Genomic DNA, 21,227 nt, shown 5'->3' with positions numbered 1-21,227 from the left:
AGTTATTATAAAATTAGAATAGAAATTAGAAAATAGAAAAAAATAGTTTAAACGTAGAAATTAGAAAATAGAAAACTTTGTGTTCGCCGCCAATAAGAATTTGATAATATTGTAGAAAATGTTTTAGGTATGATAGAAATTATCCGTTGATAAATAAATGGTATTTAAATCAAGTTTTGGATATCGGAATTTTCTTGCAGGAAATCCATTCATTAAGGGCTTAAAACGAAGCGGAAAAATATGAAGTCATAAAATACTATATCGGTACACTTGTCTCAATATCTGTTGTTGGGCTTGCCATAATTCGAATTTTAGTGTAAAAAAATCTTTTTTTACAAATCTATATTGAAAAATTGTAAACATTGCTGTGAAATGTATCCATATTTTGCTGAGATGTCTTGTTTCCTAAATATGATTATATTACAGAATATTTTCTTTTCATGTTTTACCGAGTCTATTTTCTCAACATTGTTTTTTCTTGATTTTTCCTAGAATTTGTTTTCCATGAAATTCTGGTTACAAAATTCATTTTCTAGACAGTGTTTTCCAGAAATTTACTTTTTCCAAAAGTTCATCTTGAATTTCAATAGTTTTTTCTTATACAGTTATCTGAAAAATTGAGAAGAATGACTAAAAACTTCAGACAATTCAAGAAACACATCTAGAAATCCTAGAAAAGTCTCAAATGTCCTAACAAATCCAAATTTACGCACCAAATTCTCTTTAAAACCCCAAAAAATGTCAGAAGTTCTCAAAAACTTCCAAAATTTTAGGAAATTATTATGTTTAAGAAAGATCCAGAAGATTCCATGGATATTTTACAAAGTTGTTTGAGCTTCTTTCTTATCTCCTCCATCAGATCATTCTCTTGTTTCACTATGTGGTATTTCCTTCATTAGAGTGAACATGTGAAGTTCCACACTTTAAAAGAAAATGTATGATGGAAAGAGGGCACTTTGCGTTGCATGGTATGACAAAAACTTATGTATTTTGTTTTGGAATTCATTGATAGTTCTGTATTCAAAACCACTTCTTTGTTCTTATGAAACATTTTATTACATTATTTGGTTTGGTCTTATATATTTGCAATATAAATTTCTTTTTCGTTCTGAGATTTTAATAAATTCCTTTTAGGTTGGTCTCCTCATTGTGGAGTATTTGGGTATACTTTTTGTCCTCGATAAGCTATGAGCGGGATAAAACTATTCCCATATATCATCCCACAATAGTTTTTGAAGTTAATATACTAGTTGAGACAAATCAATGTCAATGAAAGAACATAGGTCATTTCAATCAATGATACTAATAGACCAGCAAATTTGTAACTTTTTGCTCTTGGATCCATTTGATGGTGGTGAGATAGTGCAATTGGTTGGTTACAGACTCTTAAATTATATATGTTTATGTCTTTTGATAAATAAGATGACTTTGTTTTAAAATATTTTTGTATAGAAGCTAGGCGAATAAATTTGATTGGGCCTTTACCTCAATGGCTACAAGAGGATTATGCTAATGTGAGGTTCCGGTTTAAGTCTCACAGTGGGCGTGTGTATACCAAATATTCAAACAAAAAGGAAAAACTCTTGACACATAAGTTTTAATCACTAATAAACGTTGACATACAGTCTTTCTTTCCCCCTTTTATAGGCTCTCTTTCATTTCTTTTTGTTGAGTACAATCAGTTGTTTGGACGTTCTTTGACATTCAACAACAACACACACTTCCAATCATACTAAAGATATTATTTTGTTGTTATTGACCAGACCTTGAATCTTTTATATGAGAAATTTATCATGGTAGGAGTTTTGGTTCAAGTCCGACTAGGGGATTTGGGTTTAGTTTGTGTGTAATTTATGTTTTGGAGAAAAAAAAAAAGAGATGAGGAGCTAACCTAATTCTGTAGGTACATTATCCCCTTCTCTTTTGAAGATTTCCATTTATCTTTTATAAGCAGTTGTCAGCTTGCTGGATCAACAGTTTATGAACAACTGTAAAAAGATTTACCCTTCGTGTTCTAGACATGAGATTTTATATGGTGGGGAAAGAAAATAAACAAACATTGTACCTTCCTCATCTCTATGACTGCCAAATGATGCATATGGTTTTATCTCTTGTGAATATAAAAGAGGAAAAAAAAGTTTGTTGTTTAGCTTCCTTCCAAGCTTCAATTAAATGTTAGCGATGCACAAATTTCTTCATGGGGGCTTCACCAACTTCACTAACAAGTGCATATTACTATAGTGCTTAGTTTGGATCATTACATCGTCAGTAACTACCTTGTTCAGTGAGTGGCTGAAATTAGTTAATTGAATAATGTTGTTAATATTTAATATGACCGTAAAGAAGTTCTCTACTTTTCTCTTTAAATATTATTTTTTTCTTTACCATTTTGTCTCAGTAGGACGATTGATCCCATCTTAGTTATATTCAAGAATAATGACTTTTTGTTGTTGTTTATTTATTTGTTCTTTTGTTATTGTCTAAAAAAACCCTCTGTTTGTTTATATTATACAATTCTTTGAAATAATAACATTTTTTTAATTTCTATGTGATGTTTGCAACACTAACATTTTTCAAGGGTTCGTCTGTTTTTTTTTTTTTTTTTTTTGTAGGAGCTCCATTTTTCATTGCTACAATGTGAGTCAAAGAAACTGCGTGGCGATATAGACAAGATGCGCAGTGAATTGAGGTATAATCTCGAGAAGGCGTTTGCCAATCAAAGTGCATAAACTTTTAATCTTACTAACAAACTAGATAAGGTGAGGTTTATAATATTGGAGAAAATGTTTTAGGTATGATAGAAATTGTCCATTACTAAATAAATGGTATTTAAAACAAGTATTGGATTTCTGAATTTTCTTGCTGGAATTCAATTCATTAAGGGGTGAATTGAGGTATGATCTCAAGAGGGTGTTTGCCAATCAAAGTGCAGAAACTTCTAATCTAACTAACAAACTTGACAGGGTGAGGTTTATAATATTGTAAAAATGCTTTAGGTATAATAGAAACAGTTCATTGCTAAATAAATGGTATTTAAATCAAGTTTTTGCTTTCTAAATTTTTTTGCTTGAAAACCATTTATTAAGGGGTGAATTGAGGGTATGATCTCGAGAGGGCGTTTGCCAATGAAAGTGCAGAAACTTCTAATCTTACTAACAAACTTGACAGGGTGAGGTTTATAAAAATGTAGAAAATGTTTAGGTATGATAGGAATCGCCCATGCTAAATAAATGGTATTTAAATCAAGTTTTGGATTTCTGAATTTTCTTGCTGGAATTTAGTTCAATAAGGGGTGAATTGGGGTATGATCTCGAAAGGGCATTTGCCAATCAAAGTGCAGAAACTTCTAATTAAAAACTAACAATCTTGACAGGGTGAGGTTTTTAATAATGTAGAAAATATTTTAGGTATGTTAGAAATTGTCCATTGCTAAATAAATGGTATTTAAATCAAGTTTTGGATTTCTGAATTTTCTTGCAGGAATTCTATTCGTTAAGGGGTGAATTGAGGAATGATCTCGAGAGGGCGTTTGCCAATCAAAGTGCAGAAACTTCTAATCTTACTAACAAACTTGACAGGGTGAGGTTTATAAGATTGTAGAAAATCCTTTAGGTATGATAGAAATTGTCCATTGCTAAATAAATGGTATTTAAATCAAGTTTTTGTTTTCTGAATTTTCTTGCTGGAAATACATTCATTAAGGGGTGAATTGAGGAATGATCTCAAGAAGGTGTTTGCAAAACAAAGTGCACAAACTTCTAATCTTACTAACAGACTTGACAAGGTGAGGGTTATAATATTGTAGAAAATGTTTTAGGTATGATAGCAATTGTACATTGCTAAATAATTGGTATTTAAATCAAGTATTGGATTTTTGAATTTTCTTGCTGGAATTCCATTCATTAAGGGGTGAATTGGGGTATGATCTCGAGAGGGCGTTTACAAATCAAAGTGCAGAAACTTCTAATCTTACTAACAAATTTGACAGGGTGAGGTTTATAATATTGTAGAAAATGTTTTAGGTATGATAGAAATAGTCCATTGCTAAATAAATGGTATTTAAATCAAGTTTCTGAATTTTCTTGCTGGAAATCCATTCACTAAGGGGTGAATTGAGGTATGATCTCAAGAGGGTGTTTGCCAATCAAAGTGCATAAACTTCTAATCTTACTAACAAACTTGACAAGGCGAGGTATATAATAATGTAGAAAATGTTGTAGGTATGATAGAAATTGTCCATTCCTAAATAAATGGAACAAATCAAGTATAGGATTTCTGAATTTTCTTGCTGAAATTCGACTCATTAAGGGGTGAATTGAGGTATGATATCGAGAGGGTGTTTGCCAATCAAAGTGCAGAAACTTCTAATCTTACTAACAAACTTGACAGGGTGAGCTTTATAATATTGTATAAAATGTTTTAGGTATGATAGAAACTATCAATTGCTAAATAAATGGTATTTAAATCAAGTTTTTGCTTTTTGAATTTTCTTGTTGGAAATCCATTCATTAAGGGGTGAATTAAGGTAAGATCTCGGGAGGGCGTTTGCCAATCAAAGTGCTACTAACAAACTTGACAGGGTGAGGTTTATAATAATGTAGAAAATTTTTTAGGTAAGATAATAATTATCCGTGCTAAATAAATGGTATTTAAATCAAGTTTTGGATTTCTGAATTTTCTTGCAGGAATTCCATTCATTAAGGGGTGAATTGAAGTATGATCTCGAGAAGGCGTTTGCCAATCAAAGTGCAGAAACTTCTAATCTTACTAACAAACTTGACAGGTTGAGGTTTATAATAATTTAGAAAATGTTTTAGGTATGATAGAAATTATCAATCGCTAAATAAATGGTATTTAAATCAAGTTTTGGATTTCTGAATTTTCTTGTTGGAATTCCACTCATTAAGGGGTGAATTGAGGTATGAACTCGAGAGGGCGTTTGCCAATCAAAGTGCAGAAACTTCTAATCTTACTAACTAACTTGACAGGGTGAGGTTTACAATATTGTAGAAAATCCTTTAGGTATGATAGAAACAGTCCATTGCTAAATAAATGATATTTAAATCAAGTTTTTGCTTTCTGAATTTTCTTGCTGGAAATCCAATCATTAAGGGGTGAATTGTCATATGATCTTGAGAGGGCGTTTGCCAATCAAAGTACACAAACTTCTAATCTTACTAACAAACTTGACAAGGTGAGGTTTATAATATTATAGAAAATTTTTTAGGTATGATAGAAATTGTCCATTGCTAAATAAATGGTATTTAAATTAAGTATTCGATTTCTGAATTTTCTTGCTGGAATTCCAATCATTAAGGGGTGAATTGAGGTATGATCTCGAGATTGCATTTGCCAATCAAAGTGCAGAAACTTCTAATCTTAGTAACAAACTTGACAGGGTGATGTTTATAATAATGTAGAAAATGCTTTAGGTATGATAGAAACCGTCCATTGCTAAATAAATGGTATTTAAATCAAGTTTTTGCTTTCTTAATTTTCTTGTTGGAAATCCATTCATTAAGGGGTGAATTGAGGTATGATTTCGAGAGGGCGTTTGCCAATCAAAGTGTAAAAACTTCTAATCTTACTAACAAACATGGCAAGGTGAGGTTTATAATAATGTAGAAAATGTTTTAGGTATGATAGCAATTGTCCATTGCTAAATAAATGGTATATAAATCAAGTTTTGGATTTCTTAATTTTCTTGCAGGAAATCCATTCATTAAGGGGCTCAAGTCGAAGCCGCAAAATATGATGTCATAGCTCAACTCGAAGATCCAAAATATGATGTCATAAAATATTGTATCGGTACATTTGTCTCAATATCTATTGTTGGGTTTTCCATAATTCTTATTTTAATATAACAAATTATTTTTTTACAAATCCATATTGAATTGAGGTATGATCTTGACAAGATGCGCAATGAATTGAGGTATGATCTCGAGAGGGTGTTTGCCCATCAAAGTGCAGAAACTTTTAATCTTACTAACAAACTTGACAGGGTGAGGTTTATAATATTGGAGAAAATGCTTTAGGAATAATAGAAATAGTCCATTGCTAAATAAATGGTATTTAAATCAAGTTTTTGTTTTCTGAATTTTCTTGTTGGAAATCCATTCATTAAGGGGTGAATTGAGGTATGATCTCGAGAGGTCGTTTGCCAATCAAAGTGCAGAAACTTCTAATCTTACTAACAAACGTGATATGGCGAGGTTTATAATATTGTACAAAATTTCCATTGCTAAATAAATGGTATTTAAATCAAGTTGTGGATTTCAGAATTTTCTTGCAGGAAATCCATTCTTTAAGGGCTCAACTCGAAGCTGTAAAATATGATATAATAAAATACTTTATCGGTACACTTGTCTCAATATTTGCTGTTGTGCTTGCCATAATTCGTATTTTAATGTAACAAATTCTTTTTTACAAATCCATATTGAAAAATTTTAAACATTGCAGTGAAATGTATCCATTTTTTGTTGAGGATATCCGATGTCAAAAATGTATTCATCCCCTGTGCCCATGCTTTCTTTTTAGTTTAATATTGTAACTAATTGACAAGATTCACACTCAAAAGACAAATTAGATAGCATAGAAGGCACGAAGTGACGAAACTTAGCAATATTTGCCGCACTTTTTCTTGGGAATTTGTATGTGTTAACAAAATATGTGTTAATAATTTATATTTGAAATTTCCATCCAAGTTATTTTTCGTTAAAATAAAAATTTCCTACAAAAACCTTGAAATTTAGAGTTATTATAAAATTAAAATAGAAATTAGAAAATAGAAAAAATTAGTTTAAACGTAGAAATTAGAAAATAGAAAACTTTGTATTCGCCGCCAATAAGCATTTGATAATAATGTAGAAAATGTTTTAGGTATGATAGAAATTATCCGTTGCTAAATAAATGGTATTTAAATCAAGTTTTGGATTTCAGAATTTTCTTGCAGAAAAACCATTCATTAAGGGCTCAACTCGAAGCGAAAAAATATGATGTCATAAAATACTATATCGGTACACGTATCTCAATATCTGTTGTTGGGCTTGCAATAATTCGTATTTTAGTGTAAAAAATTATTTTTATACAAATACATATTGAAAAATTGTAAACATTGCAGTGAAATGTATCCATATTTTGCAGAGATGTCTTGTTTCCTAAATATGACTATATAAGGGAATATTTTCTTTTCCTGTTTTACTGAGTCTGTTTTCTCAAAATTGTTTTTTCTTGATGTTTCCTAGAATTTTTTTTCCATGAAATCCTGGTTACAGAATATAATTTTCTAGACATTGTTTTCCAGAAATTTACTTTTTCCAAAATTTCATCTTGAATTTTAATAGTTTTTTCTTATACAATTATCCAAAAAATTCAGAAGAATGACTGAAAACTTCAGACAATTCAAGAAACACATCTAGAAATCCTAGAAAAGTCAAATGTCCTAACAAATCCAAATTTATGGCATCTAATTCTCTTTAAAGCCCGAAAAAATATCAGAAGTTCTCAAAAACGTTCATAATTTTAGGAAATTATTATGTTTAAGAAAGATCCAGAAGACTCCATGGATATTTTTCAAAGTTGTTTTGAGCTTCTTTCTTATCTCCTCCATCAGGTCATTCCCTTGTTTCACTATGTGGTATTTCCTTCATTAGAGTGAACTTGTGAAGTTCCACACTTTAAAAGAAAATGTATGATGGAAAGAGGGCACTTTACGTTGCATGGTATGACACAAACTCTTGTATTTTTGGAATTCATTGATAGTTCTGTATTCAAAACCACTTCTTTGTTCTTATGAAACATTTTATTACATTATTTGGTTTTGTCTTATATAGTTGCAATATAAATTTATTTTTCGTTCTTAGATTTTAATAAATTCCTTTTAGGTTGGTCTCCTCATTGTGGAGTATTTGGGTTTACTTTTTGTCCTCGATAAGCTATGAGCAGGATTAAATTGTTCCCATATTGATTCCCACAATAGTTTTTGAAGTTAATATACTAATTGAGACAAATCAATGTCAATGAAAGAACATAGATCATTTCAATCGATGATACTAATAGACCAGCAAATTTGTAACTTTTTGCTCTGAATCCATTTGATGGTGGTGGGATAGTGCAATTGGTTGGCTACAGACACTTGGATTATATCTGTTTATGTCTTTTGATACATAAGATGGCTTTGTTTTAAAATATTTTTGTACAGAAGCTAGCGAATAAATTTGATTGGCCCTTTACCTCAATGGCTACTAGAGGATTATGCTAATGCGAGGTTTCGGTTTAAGTCTCACTGTGGGCGTGTGTATACCAAATATTCAAACAAAAAGGAAAAATTTTTGACACATAAGTTTTAATCACTAATAAACGTTGACATACAGTATGTCTTTCCCCCTTTTTAGGCTCTCTTTCATTTCTTTTTATTGAGTATAATCAATTGTTTGGACGTTCTTGGACATTCAACAACAACACACACTTCCAATCATACTCAAGACTTTATTTTGTTGTTATTGACTAAACCTTGAATCATTTATATCAGAAATTTATCATGGTAGGAGTTTTGGTTCAAGTCTGACTAGGGGATTTGGGTTTAGTTTGTGTGTAATTTATGTTTTGGAGAAAAAAAAAGATGAGGTGCAAACGTAATTCTGTAGGTACATTATTCCTTTCTCATTTTGAAGATTTCCATTTATCTTTCATAAGCAGTCGTCAACTTGCTGGATCAACAGTTTATGAACAACCGTCAAAAGATTTACGCTTCGTGTTCTAGACATGAGATGTTTATATGGTGGGAAATAAAATAAACAAACATTGTACTTTCCACATCTCTATGACTGCCAAATGATGCATATGGTTTTATCTCTTGTGAATATAAAAGAGGAAAAAAAAAGTTTGTTGTTCAGCTTCCTTCCAAGCTTCAATTAAATGTTGGCGATGCACAAATTTCTTCATGGGGGCTTCACTACCTTCACTAATAAGTGCATAATACTATATTGCTTGGTTTGGATCATTACATCTTCAGTAACTACCTTGTTGAGTGAGTGGCCGGAATTACTTAATTGAATAATGTTGTTAATATTTAACATGACCGTAAAAAAGTTCTCTACTTTTCTCTTTAAATATAATTTTTTTCTTTGCCATTTTGTCTATGTGGGATGATTGATCCCATCTTAGTTATATTCAAGAACAATGACTTTTTGTTGGTGTTTATTTATTTGTTCTTTTGTTATTGTCTAAAAAAACCCTATGTTTTTTTATATTATACAATTCTTTGAAATAATAATATTTTTTAACTACTATGTGATGTTTGCAACACTAACATTTTTCAAGGGTTTGTCCATTTTTTTTTTTTTGTAGGAACTCTATTTTTCATTGCTACAATGTGAGTCAAAGAAACTTCGTGGCGATATTGACAAGATGTGCAGTGAATTGAGGTATGATCTCGAGAGGGTGTTTGCCAATCAAAGTGCATAAACTTCTAAACTTACTAACAAACTTGACAAGGTGAAGTTTATAATATTGTAGAAAATGTTTTAGGTATGATAGAAATTGTGCATTGCTAAATAAATGGTATTTAAATTAAGTTTTGGATTTCTGAATTTTCTTGCTGAAATTCCATTCATTAAGGGGTGCATTGAGGTATGATCTCGAGAGGGTGTTTGCCCATCAAAGTGCAGAAACTTCTAATCTTACTAACAAACTTGACAGGGTGAGGTTTATAATATTGGAGAAAATGTTTTAGGAATGATAAAAACAGTCTATTGCTAAATAAATGGTATTTAAATCAAGTTTTTGCTTTCTGAATTTTCTTACTGGAAATCCATTCATTAAGGGGTGAATTGAGGTATGATCTCGAGAGGGCGTTTGCCAATCAAAGTGCAGAAACTTCTAATTTTACTAACAAACTTGACAGGGTGAGATTTAAAATAATGTAGAAAATATTTTAGGTAGGATAGAAATTGTCCATTGCTAAATAAATGGTATTTAAATCAAGTTTTGGATTTCTGAATTTTCTTCCTGGAATTCCATTCATTAATGGGTCAATTGAGGTATGATCTCGAGAGGGCGTTTGCCAATCACTGTGCAGAAACTTCTAATCTTACTAACAAACTTGATAGGGTGAGCTTTATAATATTGTAGAAAATGTTTTAGGTATGATAGAAACTATCCATTGCTAAATAAATAATATTTAAATCAAGTTTTGGATTTCTGAATTTTCTTGCAAGAAATACATTCATTAATGGGTGAATTGAGGTATGATCTCGAGAGGGCGTTTGCCAATCAAAGTGCGGAAACTTCTAATCTTACTAACAAATGTGACAGGGTGAGGTTTATAATATTGTAGAAAATGTTTTAGGTATGATAGAAAATGTCCACTGCTAAATAAATGGTATTTATATCAAGTATTGGATTTCTGAATTTTCTTGTAGGAAATCCATTCATTAAGGGCTCAACTCGAAGCTGTAAAATATGATGTCATAAAATAATATATCGGTACACTTGTCTCAACATCTGCTGTTGGGCTTGCCATAATTCTTAATTTAATGTAACAAATTCTTTTTTTACAAATCCATATTAAAAAATTGTAAACATTGCAGTGAAATGTATCCATTTTTTGTTGAGCATATCCGATGTCAAAAATGTATTCATCCCTTGTACTCATGCTTTCTTTTTAGTTTAATACTGTAACTAATTGATAGGATTCACACTCAAAAGACAAATTAGATAGCATAGAAGGCACGAAGTGACGAAAAATAGCAATATTTGCCGCACTTTTGCTTGGGAATTTGTACGTGTTAACAAAATATGTGTTAATAATTTATATTTGAAATTTCCATCCATGTCATTTTTCGTTAAAAAAAAAATTTCTCACAAAAACCTAGAAATTTAGAGTTATTATAAGTCTAGAATAGAAATAAGAAAATAGAAAAAAAATAGTTTAAACGTAGAAATTAGAAAATAGAAAACCTAGTGTTCGCTGCCAATAAGCATTTGATAATATTGTAGAAAATATTTTATGTATGATAGAAATTGTCCGTTGATAAATAAATGGTATTTAAATCAAGTTTTAGATTTCTGAATTTTCTTGCAAGAAATCCATTCATTAAAAGGCTCAACTCGAAGCGGCAAAATATGATGTCATAAAATACTATATCGGTACACTTGTCTCAATATCTGTTGTTGGGCTTGCATAATTCGTATTTTAGTGTAAAAATTCTTTTTTAACAAATCCATATTGAAAAATTGTAAACATTGCAGTGAAATGTATCTATTTTCTGTTGAGATGTCTTGTTTCCTAAATATGACTATATTAGGGAATATTTTCTTTTCCTATTTTACAGAGTCTGTTTTCTCAACATAGTTTTTTCTTTATTTTTCCTAGAATTTTTTTCCATGAAATCCTGGTTACAGAATATCATTTTCTAGACAGTGTTCTCCAGAAATTTACTTTTTCGAAAAGTTCATCTTGAATTTCAATAGTTTTTTCTTATACAATTATCTGAAAAATTCAGAAGAATGACTGAAAACTTCAAACAATTCCAGAAACACATCTAGAAATCCTAAAAAAGTCTCAAATGTCCTAACAAATCCAAATTTATGCCACCTAATTCTCTTGAAAGCCCCAAAAAATGTCAAAAGTTCTCAAAAACTTTCAAAATTTTAGGAAATTATTATGTTTAAGAAAGATCCAGAAGATTCCATGGATATTTTACAAAGTTGTTTTGAGCTTCTTTCTTATCTCCTCCATCAGGTCATTCCCTTGTTTCACTATGTGGTATTTCCTTCATTAGAGTGAACTTGTGAAGTTCCACATTTTAAAAGAAAATGTATGATGGAAAGAGGGCACTTTGCGTTGCATGGTATGACACAAACTCTTCTATTTTGTTTATGAATTCATTGATAGTTCTGTATTCAAAACCACTTCTTCGTTCTTATGAAACATTTTATTACGTTGTTTGGTTTGGTATTATATAGTTGCAATATAAATTTCTTTTTCGTTCTGAGATTTTAATAAATTCCTTTTAGGTTGGTCTCCTCATTGTGGAGTATTTGGGTATACTTTTTGTCCTCGATAAGCTATGAGCGGGATAAAACTGTTCCCATATATCATCCCACAATAGTTTTTGAAGTTAATATACTAGTTTAGACAAATCAATGTCAATGAAAGAACATAAATCATTTCAATCAATGATACTAATAGACAAGCAAATTTGTAACTTTTTGCTCTTGGATCCATTTGATGGTGGTGGGATAGTGCAATTGGTTGGCTACAGAGACTTGGATTATATCTATTTACGTCTTTTGATACATAAGATGGCTTTGTTTTGAAATATTTTTGTATAGAAGCTAGCGAATAAATTTGATTGAGCCTTTACCTCAATGGCTACTAGAGGATTATGCTAATGTGAGGTTTCGGTTTAAGTCTCACAGTGGGCGTGTGTATACCAAATATTCAAACAAAAAGGAAAAACTCTTGACACATAAGTTTTAATCACTAATAAACCTTGACAAACAGTCTGTCTTTCCCCCTTTTTAGGCTCTCTTTCTTTTCTTTTCGTTGAGTATAATCAGTTGTTTGGACGCTCTTTGACATTCAACAACAACACACATTTCCAATCATACTCAAGAGTTTATTTTGTTGTTATTGATCAGACCTTGAATCTTTTATATCAGAAATTTATCATGGTAGGAGTTTTGGTTCAAGTCTGACTAGGGGATTTGGGTTTAGTTTGTGTGTAATTTATGTTTTGGAGAAAAAAAAAAAAAGATGAGGTGCTAACCAAATTCTGTAGTTACATTAGTCCCTTCTCATTTTGAAGATTTCCATTTATCTTTTATAAGCAGTCGCCAACTTGTTGGATCAACAGTTTATGAACAACAGTCAAAAGATTTACCCTTCGTGTTCTAGACATGAGATGTTTATATGGTGGGGAAAGAAAATAAACAAACACTGTATCTTCCTCATCTCTATGATTGCCAAATGATGCATATGGTTTTATCTCTTGTGAATATAAAAGAGGAAAAAAAAAGTTTGTTGTTTAGCTTCCTTCCAGGCTTCTATTAAATGTTGGCGATGCACAAATTTCTTCATGGGGGCTTCACTACCTTCACTAACAAGTGCATATTGCTATATTGTTTGGATTGGATCATTACATCTTCAGTAACTACCTTGTTGAGTGAGTGACTAGAATTACTTAATTGAATAATGTTGTTAATATTTAACATGACCGTAAACAAGTTCTCTACTTTTCTCTTTAAATATTATTGTTTTCTTTGCCATTTTATCTATGTAGGATGATTGATCTCATCTTAGTTATATTCAAGAATAATGATTTTTTGTTGGTGTTTATTTATTTGTTCTTTTTTATTGTCTAAAAAAAAACTCTGTTTGTTTATATTATACAATTCTTTGAAATAATAACATTTTTTAACTTCTATGTGATGTCTGCAACACTAACATTTTTCAAGGGTTTGTCTGTTTTTTTTTTTTTGTAGGACCACCATTTTTCATTTCTGCAATGTGAGACAGAGAAACTACGTGGCGATATTGACAAGATGCGCAAGGAATTGAGGTATGAACTCGAGAGGGTGTTTGCCAATCAAAGTACAGATACTTCTAATCTTACTAACAAACTTGACAGGATGAGGTTCATAATATTGTAGAAAATATTTTAGTTATGATAGAAACTGTCCATTGTTAAATAAATGGTATTTAAATCAAGTTTTGGATTTCTGAATATTCTTGCAGGAATTTCATTCATTAAAGGGTGAATTGAGGTATGATCTCGAGAGGGCATTTGCCACTCAAAGTGCAGAAACTTTTAATCTTACTAACAAACTTAACAAGGTGAGGTTTATAATATTGTAGAAAATATTTTAGGTATGATAGAAAATGTCCATTGCTAAATAATTGGTATTTAAATCAAGTTTTGGATTTCTGAATTTTCATGCTGGAAATCCATTCATTAAGGAGTGAAATGAGGTATGATCTCGAGAGGGCGTTTGCCAATCAAAGTGCAAAAACTTCTAATCTTACTAACAAACTTGACAGGGTGAGGTTTTTAATATTGTAGTAAATGTTTTAAGTATGATAGAAATTGTCCATTGTTAAATAAATTGTATTTAAATCTAGTTTTGGATTTCTGAATTTTTTCTCAAGAAATCCATACATTAAGGGCTCAACTTGAAGCTGCAAAATATGATGTCATAAAATACTATATCGGTTCACTTGTCACAATATCTACTGATGGGCTTGCCATACTTCGTATTTTAATGTAACAAATTCTTTTTTACAAATCCATATTGAAAAATTGTAAACAATGCGGTGAAATGTATCCATTTTTTGTTGAGGATATCCGATATCAAAAATGTATTCATCCCTTGTACTCATGCTTTCTTTTTAGTTCAATATTGTAACTAATTGATAGGATTCACACTCAAAAGACAGATTAGATAGCATAGAAGGCATGAAGTGACGAAACTTAGCAATATTAATCGCACTTTTGCTTGGGAATTCACATGTGTTAACAAAATATGTGTTAATAATTTATATTTGAAACTTCCATCCATGTCATTTTTTGTTTAAATAAAAATTTCCTTCAAAAACCTAGAAATTGAAAATTATAAGAAAATTAGAATAGAAATTAGAAAATAGAAAATAGAAAACTTTTTGTTCGCCACCAATAAGAATTTGATAATATTGTAGAAAAATGTTTTAGGTATGATAGAAACTGTTCATTGCTAAATAAAAGGTATTTAAATCAAATTTTGGATTTTTGTATTTTCTTGCAGGAAATCCATTCATTAAGGGGTCAACTCGAAGCTGCAAAATATGATGTCATAAAATACTGTATCGATACACTTGTCTCAATATCTGTTGTTGGGCTTGCCATGATTCATATTTTAATGTAACAAATTCTTTTTTTACAAATCTATATTGAAAAAATGTAAACATTGCAGTGAAATGTATCCATTTTTTGTTGAGATGGCTTGTTTCCTAAATATGACTATATTAGGGAATATTTTCTTTTCCTGTTTAAAAAGTTTGTTTTCTCAACATTGTCTTTTCTTGATTTTTTCCTGTATTTGTTTTCCATTAATCCCGTTTACAGAAAATCATTTTCTAGACAGAGTTTTCCAGAAATTTACTTTTTCCAAAAACTCATCTTAAATTTCAATAGTTTTTTCTTATACAATTATCTGGAAAATTCAGAAGAATGGCTGAAAACTTCAGACAATTCCAGAAACACATCTAGTAATCCTAGAAAAGTCTCAAATGTCCTAACAAATCCAAATTTATGCCACCTAATTCTCTTGATAGGCCCAAAAAAATGTCAAAACTTCTCCAGAACTTTCAAACTTTTAGGAAATTATTAAGTTTAAGAAAGATCCAGAAAATTCCTTGGATATTTTAGAAAGTTGTTTTGAGCTTCTTTCTTATCTCCTCTATCAGGTCATTCCCTTGTTTCACTATCTGGTCTTTCCTTCATTGGAGTGAACTTGTGAAGTTCCATACTTTAAAAGAAAATGTATGATGGTAAGAGGGCACTTTGTGTTGCTTGGTATGACACAAACTCTTGTATTTTTTTTTGGAATTCATTGATAGTTCTGTATTCAAAACCACTTCTACGTTCTTATGAAACATTTTATTACGTTGTTTGGTTTGGTCTTATATAGGTACAATATAAATTTCTTTTTCGTTCTGAGATTTTAACAAATTCCTTTTAGGTTGGTCTCCTCCTTGTGGGGTATATGGGTATTCTCTTTGTCCTTGATAAGCTATGAGCGGGATAAAAATGTTCCCATATTGATTCCCACAATAGTTTTTTAAGTTAATATACTAGTTGAGACAAATCAATGTCAATGGAAGAACATAGATCATTTCAATCAATGATGCTAATATACCAGCAAATTTGTAACTTTTTGTTCTTGGATCCATTTGATGGTGGTGGGATAGTGCAATTGGTTGGCTACAGAGATTTGGATTATATCTGTTTATGTCTTTTGATACATAAGATGGCTTTGTTTTGAAATATTTTTGTACATAAGCTTGCGAATAAATTTGATTGGGCCTTTACCTCAATGGCTTCTAGAGGATTATGCTAATGTGAGGTTCCGGTTTAAGTCTCACAGTGGGCGTGTGTATACCAAATATTCAAACAAAAAGGAAAAACTCTTAACACATAAGTTTTAATCACTAATAAACCTCTATAGATAGTCTTTCTTTCCCCCTTTTTTAGGCTCTCTTTCTTTTCTTTTTGTTGAGTATAATCAGTTGTTTGAACGTTCTTTGACATTCAACAACAACATACACTTCCACTCATACTCAAGAGTTTATTTTGCTGTTATTGACCAGACCTTGAATCTTTTATATGAGAAATTTATCATGGTAGGAGTTTTGGTTCAAGTCTGACTAGGGGATTTGGGTTTAGTTTGTGTGTAATTCATGTTTTGGAGGAAGAAAAAAAAAGGTAAGGAGACTTTTTGAAGATTTCCATTTATCTTTTATAAGCAGTCGTCAACTTGCTGTATCAACAGTTTATGAACAACCGTCAAAAGATTTACCCTTCATGTTCTAGACATGAGATGTTTATATGGTGGGCAAAGAAAATAAACAAACAGTGTACCTTCCTCAACACTATGGTTTTATCTCTTGTGAATATAAAAGAGGAAAAAAAAAATTTGTTGTTCAACTTTTTTCCAGGCTTCAATTAAATGTTGGAGATGCACAAATTTCTTCATGGGGGCTTTACTACCTTCACTAACAAGTGCATATTACTATATTGCTTGGTTTGGATCATTACATCTTTAGTAACTACCTTGTTGAGTGAGTTGCCGGAATTATTTAATTGAATAATGTTATTAATATTTAACATGACCGTAAACAAGTTCTCTACTTTTCTCTTTAAATATTATTTTTTTCTTTGTCATTTTGTCTATGTATGATGATTGATCCCATCTTAGTTATATTCAAGATTAATGACTTTTTGTTGTTGTTTATTTATTTGTTCTTCCGTTATTGTCTAAAAAAACCCTATGTTTGTTTATATTATACAATTCTATGAAATAATATTTTTTAACTTCTATGCGATGTTTACAATACTAACATTTTTTAAGCGTTTGATTGTTTTTTTTTTTTTTTTGGGGGGGGAGCACTTTTTTTTATTGCTACAATGTGAGACAAAGAAACTACGTGGCGATATTGACAAGATGCGCAGTGAATTGAGGTATGATCTCGAGCGGGCGTTTGGCAATCAAAGTGCAGAAACTTCTAATCTTACTAACAAACTAGACAGGGTGAGGTTTATAATATTGTAGAAAATGTTTTAGGTATAATAGAAATTGTCCATTGCTAAATAAATGGTATTTAAATCAAGTTTTGGATTTCTAAATTTTCTTGCAGGAAATCTATTCATTAAGGGGTGAATCGAGGTATGATCTCGAGAGGCGTTTGCCAATCAAAGTGCATAAACTTCTAATCTTACTAACAAACTTGATAGGGTGAAGTTTATAATATTTTAGAAAATATTTTAGGTACGATAGAAACTGTCCATTGCTAAATAAATGGTATTTAAATCAAGTTTTGGATTTCTGAATTTTCTTGCAGGAAATCGATTAAGGGCTCAACTCGAAGCTGCAAAATATGATGTCATAAAATACTGTATCGGTACACTTGTCTCAATATCTACTATTGGGCTTGCCATAATTCGTATTTTAATGTAACAAATTCTTTTTTTACAAATCCATATTGAAAAATTGTAAACATTGCAGTGAAATGTATCCATTTTTTGTTGAGGATATCCGATGTCAAAAATGTATTCATCCCTTGTACTCATGCTTTATTTTTAGTTCAATATTGTAACTGATTGACAGGATTCACACTCAAAAGACAAATTAGATAGCATACAAGGCACAAAGTGACTAAACTTAGCAATATTTGTTGTACTTTTGCTTGGGAATTCGTATGTGTTAACAAAATATGTGTTAATAATTTATATTTGAAATTTCCATCAATGTCATTTTTCATTTAAATAAAAAATTCCTACAACAACCTAGAAATTTAGAATTATTAGAAAATTAGAATAGAAAATAGAAAATAGAAAAAATTAGTTTAAACATAGAAATTAGAAAATAGAAAATAGAAAATTTTGTGTTGACTGCCAATAAATTTGATAATATTGTATAAAATGTTTTAGGTATGATAGATTTGTTAAATAAATAGTATTTAAATCAAGTTTTGGATTTCTGAATTTTCTTGCAAGAATTTCATTCATTAAGGGTTCAACTCGAAGCTACAAAATATGATGTCATAAAATACTGTATCGGTACACTTGTCTCAATATCTGTTGTTGGGCTTGCCATAATTCACATTTTAATGTAACAAATTCTTTTTTTACAAATCCGTATTGAAAAATTGGAAAACATTGCAATCAAATGTATCCATTTTTTTTGTTGAGGACAAACCTTTTCCTAAAACATTTTTAAGATATCTTAGGATTCTATACATAACCTCAAGTGTACTTTGTGAGGTTACTCCATAAATTGGTTTATCATAACCATTGCAAAGGGTATATCTAATCTTCTTCTAATAGAGACATAAATTAATTTACCCAATAAGGTTTGTATTGAGTTTTATCCTCAAACTCAGGGTCTAATCATGGTGAAGTCAAATCCTGAATTCGAGTGAGTTCAATATTTTGGGTGGTTGTAAATGTGAACTCGGTGTGGCCATGTAATGAAAATGGCTGTCCTAATCAATATTTTGCAGTAAATCTAGTTTAATATACACTTTCCATTAAAAAAACTCAAATTCAAACCAAAAAAAAAAACTTTTTTCATTTATCAAATCAAGTGGGGCCCACTCTCTCGCCATGCCACTCGTGCAGGTGACTTCAGCCGATTCAGGAGACGGGACAGTGGAACCGCGGGCTGGGGACGGCGATTAGGCGGTGGGCTCGTGGCGCGGTCAGGCCGAATACGTCGCTCATGTCGAGATCGACGGCCTTCATCCCGTCGGGTAGGTCCCACTTGAAGCAGTGGCAGAGTTGGGCCACGGCTAGCTCCAGGCCGTAGAGGCCGAGCCGAATGCCTGGGCCGGAACGCCGGCCGGAGCCGAAGGGAATGAGCTCGAAGTAGTTGCCTTTGAAGTCGACGGCGCCCTCTTTGACGAACCGTGAGGGCTTGAACGTATCGGGTTCTTCCCAGGCGGAGGGTTCGCGACCGATGGCCCATGCGTTGACGGAGACGCGACTGCAGGCGGGATGAAGTAGCCGTTGATCTCGGAGTCCTCCGCGGTCTCATGGAGGAGGAGAGGGATGGGCGGGTGAAGGCGAAGGGTCTCCTTCACTGCACATTTCAGGTAGGGAAGCTTCTCGAGGTCGCTCTCGTCCATCTTCCGCTCCAATCTGACCACGTCTGCCAGTTCCGCTTGCACCTTCCGGAGTTCCTCCGGGGTCTTCATCAGCTCAGCCATCGCCCACTCGATCGCCGACGCCACCGTCTCTGTTCCCCCGAACATCACGTCCTGTCGACAAGTTCCCCCGAACATTACGTCCTTTTTATCCCCGCAGGTCTGTTTAGAACTTTAGAAAAGAAAATAAAAATTTAATTATTATTATTTCAAAAAATAATTAGTAAAAATGATAGGACCACCTTTTTACTTTGGGAAACTAAGGTTCTTTCCTTTTTATCCCTTAGAGTCTGTTTGGATCCCTTAGAAAATAAAATAGAAATTTACATTAACTACTTTTTGAAATAATAATGATCAAATTCTCGATCCAATACAAGAGATTAAGAGACTAATAGTTTAGACATGAATTGAAGAGAGTACACAAACAACTTTTTCTTCTCCTATGGTTTCATGCAACTTTTTTTTTCAATTTTGAATGATAATATGGAGATAAGAATACTAATAATAGATATTATAAAGTGACAATAATCTCAAAATAACAACATACTAAGTAGTGCAACCACTGCAGTTTCTTCTATCTTGTTCTTAACAAAACTGATTTTCTTGAAACCATCATTAATTCTGAATTGTTCTTGACTTTAAAGCTTAGAGTTTAGAGTTTCAGAGTTCGATAATGGCAGTCACAATGAATCCAAAGTTGGTAAAGAAATCGAATATGGCTTCCAAACTGTTGCTACAAGAGCTTGAACTATTGGATCAAATTCTGAAGATGGAGCTCTTGGACCTTTTCCACACCCTTGTAAACTTTGATCCAAGTGTTTCATATCAAACTTTTTATGAAGTTACCTTTCCCATCATATTTTGGAACTAGGGAAAAGAACTCGAGTCATTCGTAGATGGCAATAGAACTTTGAATTTCTTGTAGAATCGGCTATGAATGATACAGTAGAGAGAGGTTCCGGATGTCTTAGATGAAAGAACAGATGAAAACAAGTGCGAAACAGGTATATCGGTGCACTCGGGGGAGGATGGCTAGCTGCAGAATGAGGTCGAGTTTACTTCGATTGTCGTCTTCCTCCTTGCATATTTTGCAGAAAAGTTGGGTTTTGGGGCTTAACAAGAACACATGCTTGATGCTTCTCTTTTCTTTCTTTCTTTTTTGTTATTTAAAGCTTGAACTAAGTCCAGGCAAAAGGAAGGAAAACCATGAACCAACCCTGCTCATTCCTAACTTCTTCAATTATGTGGCAAAGCTATCAAATTTATGGGGACAAAGGATCACTATCCTGCTATAATATCAGCTTTTATGGCATGAAATAGGTGGGGATTTCACCCAAGATTAAGCAAAGTCTGGAAATATATTGTATGGAGATGATTTCTTTATATGTAATTGCTACAGGCTCACAGATTTTTTTCGCCGCTGCTCTTCCTGCTCTGGCCGTCCCTGACCACCCTTTTGCCGGATTTTGCCGCGTCGCCCTTCTTCAACCTCTTCCCTTATTTTTTCCGTTCTTGAGGGTTTTTCTGTCAGAATACTTTTAAGAATATGCATTGATCTAATAAATTCATTTAAGAAAATAAGGCTATATTCTCATTTAGTTCCATTGGATATTATTCCAAATTTCTATACTTCGTAATGTATGTGAAATGGCTTTAGGATATTCGGGAAAGAGACCTCTGGGTTGAAGGAAACCAATAAACCAGCTCTGCCCAGTCAGTTTATTGGCTACTTGAAACTGCTCCAGTTCCTGAGAAACTTCTCCTTGCTAAAGTTCAAAATAGTTAATTAGAACACTTTATATTCAAATTGCAATAGACATACTTG

This window comes from Aristolochia californica, unplaced genomic scaffold (assembly GCF_029961685.1).
Source record: "Aristolochia californica isolate CCGP_79_NKW_82.1479 unplaced genomic scaffold, dmAriCali1.0.hap1 SCAF_11, whole genome shotgun sequence".
Lineage (NCBI taxonomy): Eukaryota > Viridiplantae > Streptophyta > Magnoliopsida > Piperales > Aristolochiaceae > Aristolochia > Aristolochia californica.
The sequence above is the reverse complement of the archived record's forward strand: the minus strand, read 5'-3'. Positions refer to the sequence as shown.